Below are 16798 nucleotides of genomic sequence, written 5' to 3'. Positions count from 1 at the left end.
CTTGGGAAAGAATGAAATTGATGCTTCGCAATTGCCCTACTCATGGTTTGAATTTATGGATGATCATACAAAAAATTTATGCCGGTTTGAACTTTGCTTCTAGAAATCTCTTAGATTCAGCTGCGGGAGGCACCTTTATGGAAATCACGTTAGGAGATGCTACAAAATTGCTTGATAATATTATGGCTAATTATTCTCAATGGCACACCGAAAGATCTTCTAGTAAAAAAGTGCATGCTATAGAAGAAATTAATGTTTTGAGTGGAAAGATGGATGAACTTATGAAAATGTTTGCTACTAAAAATACTCCTCTTGATCCCAATGATATGCCTTTGTCTTCCTTGATTGAGAATAATAATGAATCTATGGATGTGAATTTTGTTGGTAGGAATAGTTTTGGAAACAACGCTTATAGAGGAAATTTTAATGCTAGACCGTTCCCTAGTAATCCCTGTAATAATTATGGAAATTCCTACAATGGTTCTTATGGTAATTTTGCCAAGATGCCCTTTGATTTCGAGAATAGTGTGAAAGAATTTATGATTTCTCAAAAGAATTTTAATGCCTTGCTTGAAGAAAAATTGCTCAAAGTTGATGATTTGGCTAGGAACATTGATAGACTTTCGCTTGATGTTAATTCTCTTAAAGTTGGATCTTCTTCTCCTAAGCATGATATCAATGAGTCTCTCAAAGTAATGAGAATTTCCATTGACGAGTGCAAGGAAAGAACCGCTAGATTGCGTGCTAAAAAAGAAAGCTTTATAAAAGCATGTTCTTCTAGTCTTCATGAAAATAATGATGAGGATCTTAAAGTTATTGATGCGTATCCGATTAGATCTATGTTTTGCAATATGAATTCTGATGATTATGGGAGTGATGATGAACCAATTTTGCCTAGAAGGCGTCCCAAAAATTCGGAGTCTTTAGATCTTGATGTTAAATTTGGTAAAAGTGAGATTGGAGAATCTTCAACTTCTAATAATATTGATCCTACTATCTCGGATTTGAAGGAATTTGATTATGATAATTGCTCTTTAAAAGGTTGTATTTCCTTGTTGCAATCCGTTGTTAATTCTCCTCATTCTTATAGTCAAAATAAAGCTTTTACCAAATATATTGTTGATGCCTTGATGCAATCTTATGATGAAAAACTTAATTTGGAAGTTTCTATACCTAGAAAACTTAATGATGAGTGGGAACCTACTATAAAGATTAGAATTAAAGGTTATGAGTGTTTTGCTTTGTGTGATTTGGGTGCTAGTGTTTCCACGATTCCGAAAACTTTATGTGATATTCTAGGTTTCCATGATCTTGATAATTGCTCTTTAAATTTGCACCTTGCGGATTCCACCATTAAAAAGCCTATGGGAAGGATTAATGATGTTCTTATTGTTGCAGATATAAATTTGGTGCCCGTAGATTTTATCGTTCTTGATATAGATTGCAATCTTTCTTGCCCTATTATTCTTGGTAGACCTTTTCTTAGAACGATTGGTGCGATTATTGATATGAAGGAAGGGAATATTAGATTCCAATTTCCATTAAAGAAAGGCATGGAGCACTTTCCAAGAAATAAAGTCAAATTACCTTATGAATCTACCATGCGTGCTACTTATGAATTTAGTGCCAAAGATGGCACTCGTTATATCTATCTTTATTTTTATGCCTAGCTAGGGGCGTTAAACGATAGCGCTAGTTGGGAGGCAACCCAATTTTCTTTATGTCTTTATTTTTTGCTCCTGTTTAGTAATAAATCTTGCATCTACCTTCTGTTAGATGTGTTTTTATCTTTTAATTAGTGTTTGTGCCAAGTAGAACCTATAGGATAACCTACGATGATAGTTGATTTGATTCTGCTGAAAAACAGAAACTTTACGCGCACGAATATAATTTTGTTAAATCACAGTAACGTGCTTTTGCATTGATTCTTTTTGCTTCTATTCAATAGACAAAATTTCCAGGACTTCCTATTTTGGTAGGAATTTTAGAGTTCCAGAAGTTTGCGTTAGTTACAGATTGCTACAGACTGTTCTGTTTTTGACAGATTCTGTTTTTCGTGTGTTGTTTGCTTATTTCAATGCATCTATGGCTAGTAAATTAGTTTATAAACCATAAATAAGTTGGAATACAGTAGGTTTAACACCAAAATAAATAAATAATGAGTTCATGGCAGTACCTTATGTGGTGGTTTTGTTTTCTTTCACTAACGGAGCTTATAAGATTTCCTGTTGAGTTTTGTGTTGTGAAGTTTTCAAGTTTTGGGTAAAGATTTTATGGACTATGGAATAAGGAGTGGCAAGAGCCTAAGCTTGGGGATGCTTATTGCACCCCAAGATATTCAAGAATAGCCAAAAGCCTAGGCTTGGGGATGCCCCAGGAAGGCATCCCCTTTTTCGTCTTCGTTCATTGGTAACTTTACTTGGAGCTATATTTTTATTCGCTACATGATATGTGTTTTGCTTGGAGCGTTGTGTATTATATTAGTCTTTGCTTTTTAGTTTACCACAATCATCCTTGCTGTACACACCTTTTGGGAGAAGCCTATTTGATTATAATTTGCTAGAATACTCTATGTGCTTCACTTATATCTTTTGAGCTTGATAGTTTTTGCTCTAGTGCTTCACTTATATCTTTTAGAGCACGGTGGTGTCTTAATTTTGAAGAAATTTCTAGTCTCTCATTGCTTCACTTATATTATTTTGAGAGTCTTTTAGAACAGCATGGTATTTGCTATTATCATAAAGTTGGTCCTGGAATGATGAGCATCGAAGTTGGGTATAATAAAAACTATCATAGGAAGTGAACTGGATGCTATGATCAATTTGATACTTGATAATTGTTTTGAGATATGGAGGTAGTGATATTAAAGTCATGCTAGTTGGGTGATTATGAATTTAAAGAAAGCTTGAGTTGAAGCTTGTGATTCCCGTAGCATGCACGTATGGTGAACCGCTTTGTGATGAAGTTGGAGCATAATTTTATTTATTGATTGTCTTCCTTATGGGTGGCGGTCGGGGACGAGCGATGGTCTTTTCCTACCAATCTATCCCCTAGGAGCATGCGCGTAGTACTTTGGTTTTTGATGACTTCTAAATTTTTGCAACAAGTATATGAGTTCCTTTGATTAATGTTGAGTCCATGGATTATACGCACTCTTTCACCCTTCCACCATTACTAGCCTCTCTTGTATCGCGCAATTTTCGCCGGTACCATGCACCCATCATTTACCTTCCTAAAAACAGCCACCATACCTACCTATTATGGCATTTCCATAGCCATTCCGAGATATATTGCCATGCAACTTTCCACCGTTCCGTTCATATGACACGCATTACTTTTGTCATATTGCTTTTTGCATGATCATGTAGTTGACATTGTATTTGTGGCAAGGCCACCTTCATAATTTTCATACATGTCGCTCTTGATTCATTGCATATCCCGGTACACCGCCGGAGACATTCATATAGAGTCATATCTTGTTCTAGCTTTGAGTTGTAAATCCATAAAAGTGTGATGATCTTCATTATTAGAGCATTGTCCTAGTGAGGAAAGGATGATGAAGACTATGATTCCCCCACAAGTCGGGATGAGGCTTCGGACTTTACAAAAAGGTAAAAAAAAGAAAAAAAGAGAAAGGCCAAAAAGAAAAAAATGACCATAGAGAAAGAAAGAAAAAAAAGAAAGAAAAAAAATAAAATGAGAGAAAAAGAGAGAAGGGACAATGCTACTATCTCTTTTTCCACACTTGTGCTTCAAAATAGCACCATGATATTCATGATAGAGAGTCTCATATGTTGTTACTTTCATACACTAGTGGGAATTTTTCATTATAGAAATTGGCTTGTATATTCCAATGATGGGCTTCCTCAAAGTGCCCTAGGTCTTCATGAGCAAGCAAGTTGGATGCACCCCACTTAGTTTCTTTCACTGAGCTTTCATATATTTATAGCTCTAGTGCATCCGTTGCATGGCAATCCCTACTCACTCACATTGATATCTATTAATGGGCATCTCCATATCCCGTTGATACGCCTAGTTGATGTGAGATTATCTTCTCCTTTTTTTGTCTTCTCCACAACCACCATTCTATTCCACATAGAGTGCTATGTCCATGGCTCATGCTCATGTATTGCGTGAAAGTTGAAAAAGTTTGAGATTATTGAAGTATGAAACAATTGCTTGGCTTGTCATCGGGGTTGTGCATGATTAAATACTTTGTGTGATGAATATAGAGCATAGCCATACTATATGATTTTGTAGGGATAACTTTCTTTAGCCATGTTATTTTGAGAAGACATGATTACTTTGATTAGTATGCTTGAAGTATTACTATTTCTTATGTCAATATAAACTTTTATTTTGTATTCATTTGGATCTGAACATCCATGCCACAATAAAGAAAATTACATTATGAATTATGCTAGGTAGCATTCCACATCAAAATTTCTTTATTATCATTTACCTACTCGAAGACGAGCATGAATTAAGCTTGGGGATGCTTGATACGTCTCCAACGTATCTATAATTTTTGATTGTTCCATGCTATTATATTACCCCTTTTGGATGTTTATGGGCTTTATTTTACACATTTATATCATTTTTGAGACTAACCTACTAACCGGAGGCCCAACCCATATTGCTATTTTTTGCCTATTTCAGTATTTCGAAGAAAAGGAATATCAAACGGAGTCCAAACGGAATGAAACCTTCGGGAGCGTGATTTTTGGAACAAACCTGATCCGGAGAGCTTGCAGTGCAAGTCAAGAAGCTCCCGAGGGCCCCACCAGATAGGGGGGTGCGCCCCCCTGTAGGGCACGCCCCCTGTCTCGTGGGCCCCTCGGGCGGCCACCGACGTACTTCTTCCTCCTATATATACCTACGTACCCCGAAAACATCCAGGAGCACCACGAAACACAATTTCCACCGCCGTAACCTTCTGTATCCGCGAGATCCCATCTTGGAGCCTTCGCCGGCACTCTGCCGAAGGGGGAATCAACCATGGAGGGCCTCTACATCAACATCCATGCCCCTCCGATGAGTTGTGAGTAGTTTACCACAGACCTACGGGTCCATAGTTATTAGCTAGATGGCTTCTTCTCTCTTTTTGGATCTCAATACAATGTTCTCCCCCTCTCTTGTGGAGATCTATTCGATGTAAACTCTTTTTGCGGTGTGTTTGTCGAGATCCGATGAATTGTGGGTTTATGATCATGTTTATCTATGAATAATATTTGAATCTTCTCTGAATTCTTTTATGTATGATTGAGTTGTCTTTGTAAGTCTCTTCGAATTATCAGTTTGGTTTGGCCTACTAGATTGGTCTTTCTTGCCATGGGAGAAGTGCTTAGTTTTGGGTTCAATCTTGCGGTGTTGTTACCCAGTGATAGAAAGGGTTGCAAGACACGTATTGTTCTGTTGCCATCGAGGATAACAAGATGGGGTTTATATCATATTGCATGTGTTTATCCCTCTACATCATGTCATCTTGCTTAATGCATTACTCTGTTCTTATGAACTTAATACTCTAGATGCATGCTGGATAGCGGTCGATGTGTGGAGTAATAGTAGTAGATGCGGGGAGGAGTCGGTCTACTTGTTATGGACGTGAGGCCTATATACATGATCATGCCTAGATAATCTCATAACTATGCGCTTTTCTATCAATTGCTCGGCAGTAATTTGTTCACCCACCGTAATACTTATGCTATCTCGAGAGAAGCCTCTAGTGAAACCTATGGCCCCGGGTCTATCTCTTATCATATTTTCTTTCAATCTACTTTATTTGCATCTTTACTTTTTGCATCTATATTATAAAATACCAAAAATATATTTATCTTATCATACTATCTTTATTAGATCTCACTTTCGCAAGTAGACGTGAAGGGATTGACAACCCCTTTATTGCGTTGGTTGCGAGTTCTCAGTTTGTTTGTGTAGGTGCGTGGGACTTTTGAGGAGCCTCCTACTGGATTGATACCATGGTTCTCAAAACTGAGGGAAATACTTACGTACACTTTGCTGCATCACCCTCTCATCTTCGAGGAAAACCAACGCAAGCTCAAGACGTAGCAAGGAGCTGGAGAAGGAGGCGGAGTGCCCTGATCACTCGCCGGAGGAGAAGGAGGAGGAGGCGGAGTGCCCTGACTCACCGGAGGAGGAGGCAGAGGCGTCCAGTTTGGAAGCTTGATGTACTCCTTCCGCCATAGACATGTACTCCTCAAAGTATTAACCAGCTGATTCTGCCCTTCTCCTATAGGGTGGTCATGCTCGAGCTCCTCAAATCCCTCTATTACTTCATCCATCGTCACAATAGCATAGCCATGTGGAATCGGACGGCAGTGAAAAGTTCCATCGGATTGAGGAGGTGCAACAGAACCAACAGCCGCCTTCAAAGTGAGGTTCTGCCATTTCGTCATAAGCTGGCACTGTTGAGCCTCCGTGATAGTATCCACGGGGTAGGTAGGAGCCGTGAAGTCAGGTTGAACGAGCTCCGTGGAAGCCACGCTGCTTCTCCGTTGACATGGTAGGGTAGATTTTGGGGTAGCTTCGTGCTGCTGAGATGGTTGGCCGGCAACTCACTGGCTCTCAAGTTCCTCTAGCTTTTGTAGTATTGCATTGATCTTCTACATTTCACTCAGATCTGCTTTCCTCCTTCTCTCCCAGCTTCTGTTACCGCCTGCACCAGGTAACCCAACCACCCATGAGACGGAGCCTGGTGTGTCTCGTGTTCGCCCAGGGTGCTCAGGATTCCCGAGGGCCTCACTCAGCTCGTCCTTCTCTCTGTCGGGAATGAATGTCCCTTCCTGCGCTGCGGTGATATACTTCTGAAGCTTCTTGAAGGGTATTGCAAGTTGCTCGTCCGTCCAACGACACTTCCCTGTTTCAGTGTCCAAAGTTCCCCCAACCCCAAAGAACCAAGTCCTTGAACAGTCTGGCCAGTTCAATGTCTCAGGTTCCACCCCTTTAGCAATCAGGTCATTCTCAGCTTTGTCCCACAACGGTCGGGCTTTGACGTAGCCACCTAACCCCGTGTGATGGTGATATAGCTTCTTTGTAGTAGTTTTTCTCTGACATTTTCTTACTCTTGTCTGATGTCTTGTAGGCCACAAATGCGGGCCAGTGATCTCTTATCTTCTCAAATCGTCTGGTGAATTATGAAGTATTCCCTTTGTCGACAAACTTCGATTTCAACTCTTTCTTCCACCTCCTGAATAGATCTGCCATCTTCTTAAGAGCACATGCCTTGACCTGTAGCTCTATAACTGGCTTATTCGGATCCTCCTCTGGCGGAAGGGTGAAATTTGCCTTCAGCGAGGTCCAAAGATCATCATTCTGTCTATCGGTGACATAAGAAACTTCAGGGTCGTCGTCCTTAGGCTTATACCATTGCTGGATGCTGATCAGGATAGTGTCCCTAACAATAGCTCCACACTAAGAAGAAAATGCGTCCTTGGTCATCTTGGATTCAATCGATAGGCCATCATTCGCGATTGTTGTGATCGTGAACCTTTCATCCTGGCGCAACCTTTTCTTCGGACCTTGTCTCGTTATCGAAGTTTGGCTCGATCCAGAGGGCTATGAAAGAATAAAGAATCTTTAATATATGTGCATACCAAAACAATTAATACATAATTAGTCAACACATGCTTAATTAATATATATACCTTGCCGGACTTTGCAACAGCTCCCTCCTCCGTTAGAACGACCGGAGCCGTCATCATGGTCTCCTCCTTCCTCCGGCATTCGTTCACCGGAGCCATCATGATCATGTCCTTCCTCCTCCATTGTTCGATCACAGGAGCCGTCATCCTCTCCTTCCAGACCATCGTGTCGTTGAGAAACGACAAGACATCACCTGCGCCGAAGATTATATCCTCCAACAACTGTTCTTTTTCCAAGTCTCTTTGATCCATAGTTTCTGCAAATATTACAACATGGCAATTAATATACAAACATGAGATATGGATATATTAGTGGAAAATATAGACCTAGCTAGCTAATCACAACAAGGAATCATATTAGTGGACTTGACGCTTCTATGGTTTGGGGTGGCCTCAACAACGCTTCTAGGGTTCGGGGTGGCCTCGACAACGCTCTTTTAACTTGGTAAATTTGGGTGGCCTCGATGCTTCTAGGGTTTGGTCAGGCGAGAAGGGGTTGATTGACGCCCCCTCATGTTGAAGAGTCACCAGAGTTTTCTGTGAAAAAAATACTACCTATCACATGACATGTCCGGCGACCGGACCGGACCGCCTCTCTCATGAATGTCCGTCGTCCGGACCGCCTGTCTCATGAATTTCAAACAAGGGATTCTCTTAACCTTTAAGGGATTTGACAAAATGACGCCATTATGGATGTGTAGAAAATGGTCCATCTTTTTCCTGATCTCATCTACCCTTCTATATGTCATTTTGTCTAGTGTCAGAGGATTCAAGAAAACCATGGCTTCATCATTAGTCGGAAATAACAGGTGCATAATGGTACAAAACTCTCCAAAATTATTTTGGAACAGAGTCCTGGATAGGATAATTAGCTTTTTGGTACGAAGTTCAGCAAGAGCCTTGTGAATATCATTTGGAAGGCCTCTGCTGAAATTCATACTAAAAAGCAAATTATTCTATCCGGAACTCCGTTCCAAAACAACTTTGAAGAGCTTCGTAGCATCATACGCCTGTTACTTCCAGCTAATGATGAAGCCATGGATCTCTTCAATACTTTGACAGACAACGTGACATATAGAAGGGTAGATGAGATAAAAAAAAGTTGGATCAACTTGTGCACATCCATAATGGTGGCATTCTTGATAAATCTATGTCAAAAGTCAAACTTTGACATATGATCAAATATTGTTGCCTATGTCAGAATTCATACTTTGACATATGATCAAATGTTGCATATGTCAAAATTCAAACTTTGACATATGATCAAACTTTGATATATGATCAAATGTTGCATATGTCAAAATTCAAACTTTGACATATGATCAAACTTTGACATATGATCGAATGTTGCATATGTCAAAGTTCAAACTTTGACATATTATCAAATGTTGCATATGTCAAAATTCAAACTTTGACATATGATCAAATGTTGCATATGTCAAAATTCAAACTTTGACATATGATCAAACTTTGACATATGATCAAATGTTGCATATGTCAAAATTCAAACTTTGACATATGATCAAAATTATTGCAAACTTTTAATATGACAAACTTTTAATACATTCAAACTTTTTTCAATATGACAAACTTTTAATACGTTCAAACATCTAAAACATCAAAACATACATATATATACATCTAAAACATCAAAAAATCCTACTTAGTAAAACATCTAAAACATCAAAACATAAAGTATATCATCATATCATCAAGTTTTCATATATCAACAATCCATCCATCCATGCATCCATATATATACATACATCAATCCATCGATGTATATATATGAAAAAAATCTATGAATATAAAAAAATCTATACACATCAATCCATCCATCCATCCATATATATACATACATCAATCCATCCATCTATATATATGAAAAATAAATAAAGACAAAGTTCTGAAAAAACAGAGCACATTTCCACAAAACATCTCATGCATCTCATCTCATCTCATCTCATCTAAAAACAGAGCATATACATCTCATCTCATCTCATTATGCAACTAAAATTCATCTATCATCTATTCATCTCACCTCATCTTATTATATGCAACTAAAAAACAGAGGAAGCAGCGGCGGCCATGGAGCAGTGGCAATGGTAGCAGCGGTGACCATGGAGCAGTGGCAGTAGTGGTGACCATGGCCAGAGCAGTATAGTAGCTGGACCGGCGATGGGAAAGGGGGGAGATCACTAGGGGCGCGATGATTGAGTTGGAGCCCGACGACGACGAGGAACGGGCTCGAGGGCGCACGCGGCGACAGGGAGGAGGCTGGCGACGACGAGGAACGGGCTCGGGGGCGCACGCGGCGACGGGGAGGAGGCCGCAGATGACAAGGAACGAGCTCGGGGGCGCACGCGGCAACGGGGAGGAGGCCAGTGACGGTCAGCGGGATCGGGGACGGCTAGGCGTTGGCGGGGGCGAGGGCGCGGTCTGGCAGCCTAGCGGCGTCGAGGTTGTCACAGCGCCGTCGGGGGAGAGGAGAGATCGAAGGAAGTGAATGGAAAACTGCAAAGTCTTGCTTATATACACAAAGCATTGGTCCCGGTTGGTGCCACCAACCGGGATGAAAGGTTAGTTTTGAGCAGCCCAAAGGGAGGGAAACAGAGACCTTTGGTCTCGGTTGGTGCCACGAACCGGGACCAAAGGGGGCATTGGTCCCGGTTCGTGCCACGAACTGGGACCAATTGCCTTGCACAACGGTGTGGTGGGAGTTTAGTCCCACCTTGCAAGTTGAGAGCGCCCCACACCGGTTTATAAGCTCCGCTGCCTCATCCCTCTCGAACTACTCTGAACTGCAAGCCTACGGGCCTAATATAACACTGCTATGCATGTGGGCCTACTAGGCCTGCTGCGGGCCTGCATCCTGGCCCAACATGCTAGTTGGGGTTCTAGTCGTATGCAGGCCGTGGTGGCCTGTAGGCGGCATTTTAAAAAAAATCTGTACTTTTTTGTTTTATGCTTTACTTAATTTTTTAGAGTTTTTGAGTGATTCATTTTGCTTTAGGTAATTTTTAGGTTATTTTAAATGTCTGTTTTAACCAAAAATAGATTTTGTTATTTTAGTTTGCTATTAAAATTTCTAACAAAAAATTTCTTTATGAAAATTATTTTTGCTCTTAATGTTTTGAAAAAAATATACTTTGATAATTTAAGTTGCATAAATTTTATAAAAATTTAGTTTCATAAATACTAGAGGTTTATAAAATCTTTTTTGTTGATTCCTTTTGCTATTAGAGTTTTGTAAAAGCTTTTTAGTTGATTCATTTTGCTATTGAAGAGTATTATAGTTTTGTTTTAGTGATCATAATAGAATGTTTTAATTGATTATTTTCAGTTCATTCTTTTTGCTATTAGAGTTTCATAAGAGTTTTCTAGTTCATTATTTTTGCTATTAGTTCATTCTCTGAGCTAAATGACCCTGAAATTGAAAAGCACTTCAAATGAACTGTGAAAAGGTTGAAAGTTGGCATGGTATCATCATTTCACCCACATAGCATGTGCTAACAAGTTGAGAGGGTTATGGCAAAAGCTGGATGCACTTCGTGTACAAAACGAACAATCTCTTTTGAAGTATCAGGGTTTCGGACAAAAACTCTTGTTACAAAGGGATTTCATTTTTTAAACTTATTTGAGCTCTAGACTTTTTGTGTGTTCAAAATGCACCATTCAAAGCCACATCATCAATTTTCAACCCTTTCTGACTTCATTTGGTATTTTTGATGCATTTACTGATTTTTAAGCTAAATGACACTGAAATTGAAAAGCACTACAAATGAACTCTGAAATGGTTGAAAGTTGGCATGGTATCATCATTTCACCCACATAGCATGTTATTACAAGTTGAGAGGGTTACAGCAAAAACTAGATGCACTTCGTGTATAAAACGGACAATCTCTTTCGAAGTATCATGGTTTCGGACGAAAACTCATCTGTTACAAAGGTACTTCATTTTTTAAACTTATTTGAACTCCAGAATTTTTGTGTGTTAAAAATGCACCATTCAAAGCCACATCATCAATTTTCAATCCTTTCTCACTTCATTTGGTATTTTTCATGTATTTACTGATTTTTTTAAGCTAAATGACCCTGAAATTGAAAAGCATTACAAATGAACTCAAAAAAGGTTGAAAGTTGGCATGGTATCATCATTTCATCCACATAGCATGCTATAAAAAGTTGAGAGGGTTACGGCAAAAACTGGATGCACTTCGTGTACAAAACGGACAATCTCTTTTGAAGTATCAGGGTTTCATACGAAAACTCATCTGTTACAAAAGGCATTTCATTTCTCCACATGTAATTGCAGTGATATTCTAGATCAAAGGCATCATCATATTAGTTGTGGAGAGAAAGTCTTCACATTTTCTTTGCTTGTGTCCTTTGTGTTGGGAAATGTAGCATGCAATTTCAAAAATATTCCTATGCTCACGCAAGATCTATCTAGGAGATGCATAGAAACGAGAGGGGAAGAGTGTGTCCACGTACCCTCGTAGACCGAAAGCGGAAGCATTTGCTCAATGCAGTTGATGTAGTCGAACGTCTTCTCGTTCCGACCGATCGAGTACTAAACGTGCGGCACCTCCGAGTTCTGCACACGTTTAGTGCGATGACATCCCTCGAGCTCTTGATCCAGCAGAGGGTCAAAGGAGTAGATGAGTTCTGTCAGCACGACGGCATGGTGACGATGATGGTGATGTGATCCGCGCAGGGATTCACCTAAGCACCGCGAGAATATGACCGGAGGCGTAAACTGTGGAGGGGGGCGTCGCACACGGCTTGGAGCAATTGGTGTGTTCTCTAGGGGCCCCCGTATATAAAGGAGGGAGAGAGAGGAGGCCGGCCTAGGCGCGCCCCAAGTGGAAAGGAGTCCCACTTGGACTCCTAGTTGGATTCGCCCCCCCTTCCATTTACCAGAGGGGGAAAGGGGAAGGAGAGGGAGTAGGAGTAGGAAAAGGGGGTGGCGCCCCCTTTCCTGGTCCAATTCGGCCTCCTCCCTTGTGGGAGGGCAAGCCAGCCCCTTGTGGGCTGGTTAGCCTCCCATCTATGGCCCATATGGCCCATATCTTTCCCCGGGGGGTTCCGGTAACCCCTCCGATACTCCGGGATGTACCCGATACACTCCGGAACGCTTCCGGTGTCCGAATACTACCTTCCAATATATCAATATTTACCTCTCGACAATTTCGAGACTCCTCGTCATGTCTGTGATCTCACCCGGGACTCCGAACAACCTTCGGTCACCAAAACACATAACTCATATAATACATATCGTCATCGAACGTTAAGCGTGCGGACCCGACGGGTTCGAGAACTATGTAGACATCACTGAGACACCTCTCCGGTCAATAACCAATAGCGGAACCTGGATGCCCATATTGGTTCCCACATATTCCATGAAGATCTTTACCGGTCGAACCCCAATGTCAACATACGTTATTCCCTTTGTCATCGGTATGTACTTGCCCGAGATTCGATCGTCGGTATCTCCATACCTAGTTCAATCTCGTTACAAGCAAGTCTCTTTACTCGTTCCATAATGCATCATCCCGCAGCTAACTCATTATTCACATTGCTTGCAAGACTTCATATGATGTGCATTACCGAGAGGGCCCAGAGATACCTCTCCGATACTCGAAGTGACAAATCTTAATCTTGATCTATGCCAACCCAACAAACACCTTCGGAGATACCTGTAGAGCATCTTATAATCTCCCAGTTACGCTTTGACGTTTGATAGCACAAAAGGCATTCCTCCGGTGTCCGGGAGTTGCATAATCTCATAGTCGGAGGAATATATATTTGACATGAAGAAAGCAGTAGCAATAAAATTGAACGATCATTATGCTAAGCTAACGGATGGGTCTTGTCCATCACATCATTCTCCTAATGATGTGATCCCATTCATAAAATGAAAACAGACGTCCATGGCTAGGAAACTTAACCATCTTTGATGAACGAGCTAGTCTAATAGAGGCATACTAGGGACATGGTGTTTTGTCTATGTATTCCCACATGTATCAAGTTTCCAGTTAATAAAATTCTAGCATGAATAATAAACATTTATCATGATATAAGGAAATATAAAATAACAACTTTATTATTGCCTCTAGGGCATATTTCCTTCACTTTGCTTATTACGTTGTAACAATGGATAATCTTCATCGTTTAAGAGGGTGCTTGGGTCAGCCTTGACTTTGAAGGGAGGAATTTCATGAAACTTTGCATAATCTTCAGACATGTCTGTCTTGCCCTCCAATCCCATGATGTCTCTTTTTCCTAAAAGAACTATGTGGCGCTTTGGCTCATCGTATGATGTATTCGCTTCCTTATCTTTTCTTGTTTTAGGTTTGGTAGACATGTCCTTCACATAGAAAACCTGTGCCACATCATTGGCTAGGACGAATGGTTCGTCTATGTACCCAAGATTGTTTAGATCCACTGTTGTCATTATGTACTGTGGGTCTACCTGTACCCCGCCTCCTGACAGATTGACCCATTTGCACTGAAACAAAGGGACCTTAAAATCATGTCCATAGTCAAGTTCCCATATGTCCACTATGTAACCATAATATGTGTCCTTTCCTCTCTTGGTTGCTGCATCAAAGCGGACACCGCTGTTTTGGTTGGTACTCTTTTGATCTAGGGCGATCGTGTAAAATGTATTCTCATTTATCCCGTACCCCTTGTAAGTCAATACAGTCGAAGATGGTCCCTTGGCCAACGAGTACAGCTCATCAGAAACAGTGTTGTCACCCATGAGACATGTTTCCAACCAACTGTCGAAAGTCTTGATGTGTTCACATGTAATCCAGTCGTCACACTGCTCGGGGTGTTTGGAGCGCAGAATATTCTTGTGTTCATCGACATACGGGGTCACCAAGGTAGAATTCTGTATAACTGTGTAGTGTGCTTGAGACCAAGAATGCCCATCCCTACATATTATTGAGTCCGCTCCTAGCGTGCCTTTTCCAGTTAGTCTCCCCTCATACCACGATTGAGGGAGACCAATCTTCTTAAGGTCAGGAATGAAGTCAACACCAAACCCAATGACTTCCTCTATTGGATGGCCCATGGAGATGCTTCCTTCTGGTCTAGCACGGTTACGAACATATTTCTTTAAGACTCCCATGAACCTCTCAAAGGGGAACATATTGTGTAGAAATACAAGGCCCAGAACAAAAATCTCGTCGACTAGATGAACTAGGACATGTGTCATGATATTGAAGAAGGATGGTGGGAACACCAGCTCGAAACTAACAAGACATTGTGGCACATCACTCCTTAACCTTGGTAGGATTTATGGATCGATCACCTTCTGAAAGATTGCATTGAGGAATGCACATAGCTTCACAATGGCTAATCGAACGTTTTTCGGTAGAAGCCCCCTCAATGCAACCGGAACCAGTTGCATCATAATCACGTGGCAGTCATGAGACTTTAGTTTCTGGAACTTTTTCTCTGGGATATTTATTACTCCCTTTATATTGTATGAGAAGCCAGACGGGACCTTCCTACTGAGCAGGCATTCAAAGAAGATTTCCTTCTCTTCTTTGGTAAGAGCGTAGCTAGCAGAACCTTCATACTGCTTTGGAGACATGTCATCTTTTTCGTGCACACGTTGTTGTTCCTCCCGTGCCTCCGGTGTATCTTTTGTCGTCCCATACACGCCCAAGAAGCCTAGCAGGTTCATGCAAAGATTCTTCGTCATGTGCATCACATCGATTGCAGAGCGGACCTCTAGGTCTTTCCAATAGGGTAGGTCCCAAAATATAGATTTCTTCTTCCACATGGGTGCGCGTCCCTCAGTGTCATTCGGAATAGATAGTCTGCTGGGACCCTTTCCAAAGATTACTTGCAAATCATTGACCATAGCAAGTATGTGATCACCAGTACGGACAGCGGGCTTCTTCCGGTGATTTGCCTCGCCTTCGAAATGCTTGACTTTCTTTCGACATTGATGGTTGGTCAGAAGAAATCGACGATGCCCCAGGTACACATTCTTCCTGCATTTGTCCAAATGTATACTTTTAGCATCATCTAAACAATGCGTGCATGTGTGGTATCCCTTGTTTGCCTGTCCTGAAAGGTTACTGAGAGCAGGCCAATCATTGATGGTTACAAACAGCAACGCATGTAGGTCAAATTCCTGCTGTTTGTGCTCATCCCACACACGTACACCGTTTCCATTCCACTGCTGTAAAAGTTCTTCAACTAATGGCCTTAGGTACACATCAATGTCATTGTCGGGTTACTTAGGGCCTTGGATGAGAACTGACATCATAATGAACTTCCGCTTCATGCACAACCAAGGAGGAACGTTATAGATACATAGAGTCATGGGCCATGTGCTATGTTTGCTGCTCTGTTGCCCAAAAGGATTAATGCCATCCATGCTTAAACCAAACCATATGTTCCTTGTGTCACCTGCAAAGTCCCACCACTTTCTATAGATTTTTCTCCACTGCGACCCGTTAGCGGGTGCTCTCAACTTCCTGTCTTTCTTACGGTCCTCTTTGTGCCATCGCATCAATTTGGCATGCTCTTTGTTTCTGAACAAACGTTTACCACATCACCTTGGCAGGAACCCTCTTCCTGGGGCGCTCACCGTCAACATCACCAGGGCATCTCGTCTGATCTTATACCGCAATGCACTGCGTACTGGGCATGCATTCAAATCCTCGTACGCACCGCGGTAGAGGACGCAATCATTAGGGCATGCATGTATATTCTGCACCTCCAATCCTAGAGGGCATACAACCTTCTTTGTTGCGTACATACTGTCGGGCAATTCGTTATCCTTTGGAAGCTTCTTCTTCAATATTTTTAGTAGCTTCTCAAATCCTTTGTCAGGTACACCATTCTCTTCCTTTCACTGCACCAATTTTAGTGTGGTACCGAGCTTTGTGTTGCCATCTTCGCAATTGGGGTACAACCCTTTTTTGTGATCCTCTAACATGTGATCGAACTTCAACTTTTCCTTTTCACATTCGCATTGTCTCTTTGCATCAACAATGACCCAGCGAAGATCATCATCCGGCACATCGTCTGGCTCCTCTTGATCTTCAGCTTCCCCCGTTGCAGCATCACCGTATTCAGGAGGCACATAGTTATCATAATCCTCTTCTTCT

The sequence above is a fragment of the Triticum dicoccoides genome, chromosome 4B, assembly GCF_002162155.2.
Source record: "Triticum dicoccoides isolate Atlit2015 ecotype Zavitan chromosome 4B, WEW_v2.0, whole genome shotgun sequence".
NCBI lineage: Eukaryota > Viridiplantae > Streptophyta > Magnoliopsida > Poales > Poaceae > Triticum > Triticum dicoccoides.
The sequence above is the reverse complement of the archived record's forward strand: the minus strand, read 5'-3'. Positions refer to the sequence as shown.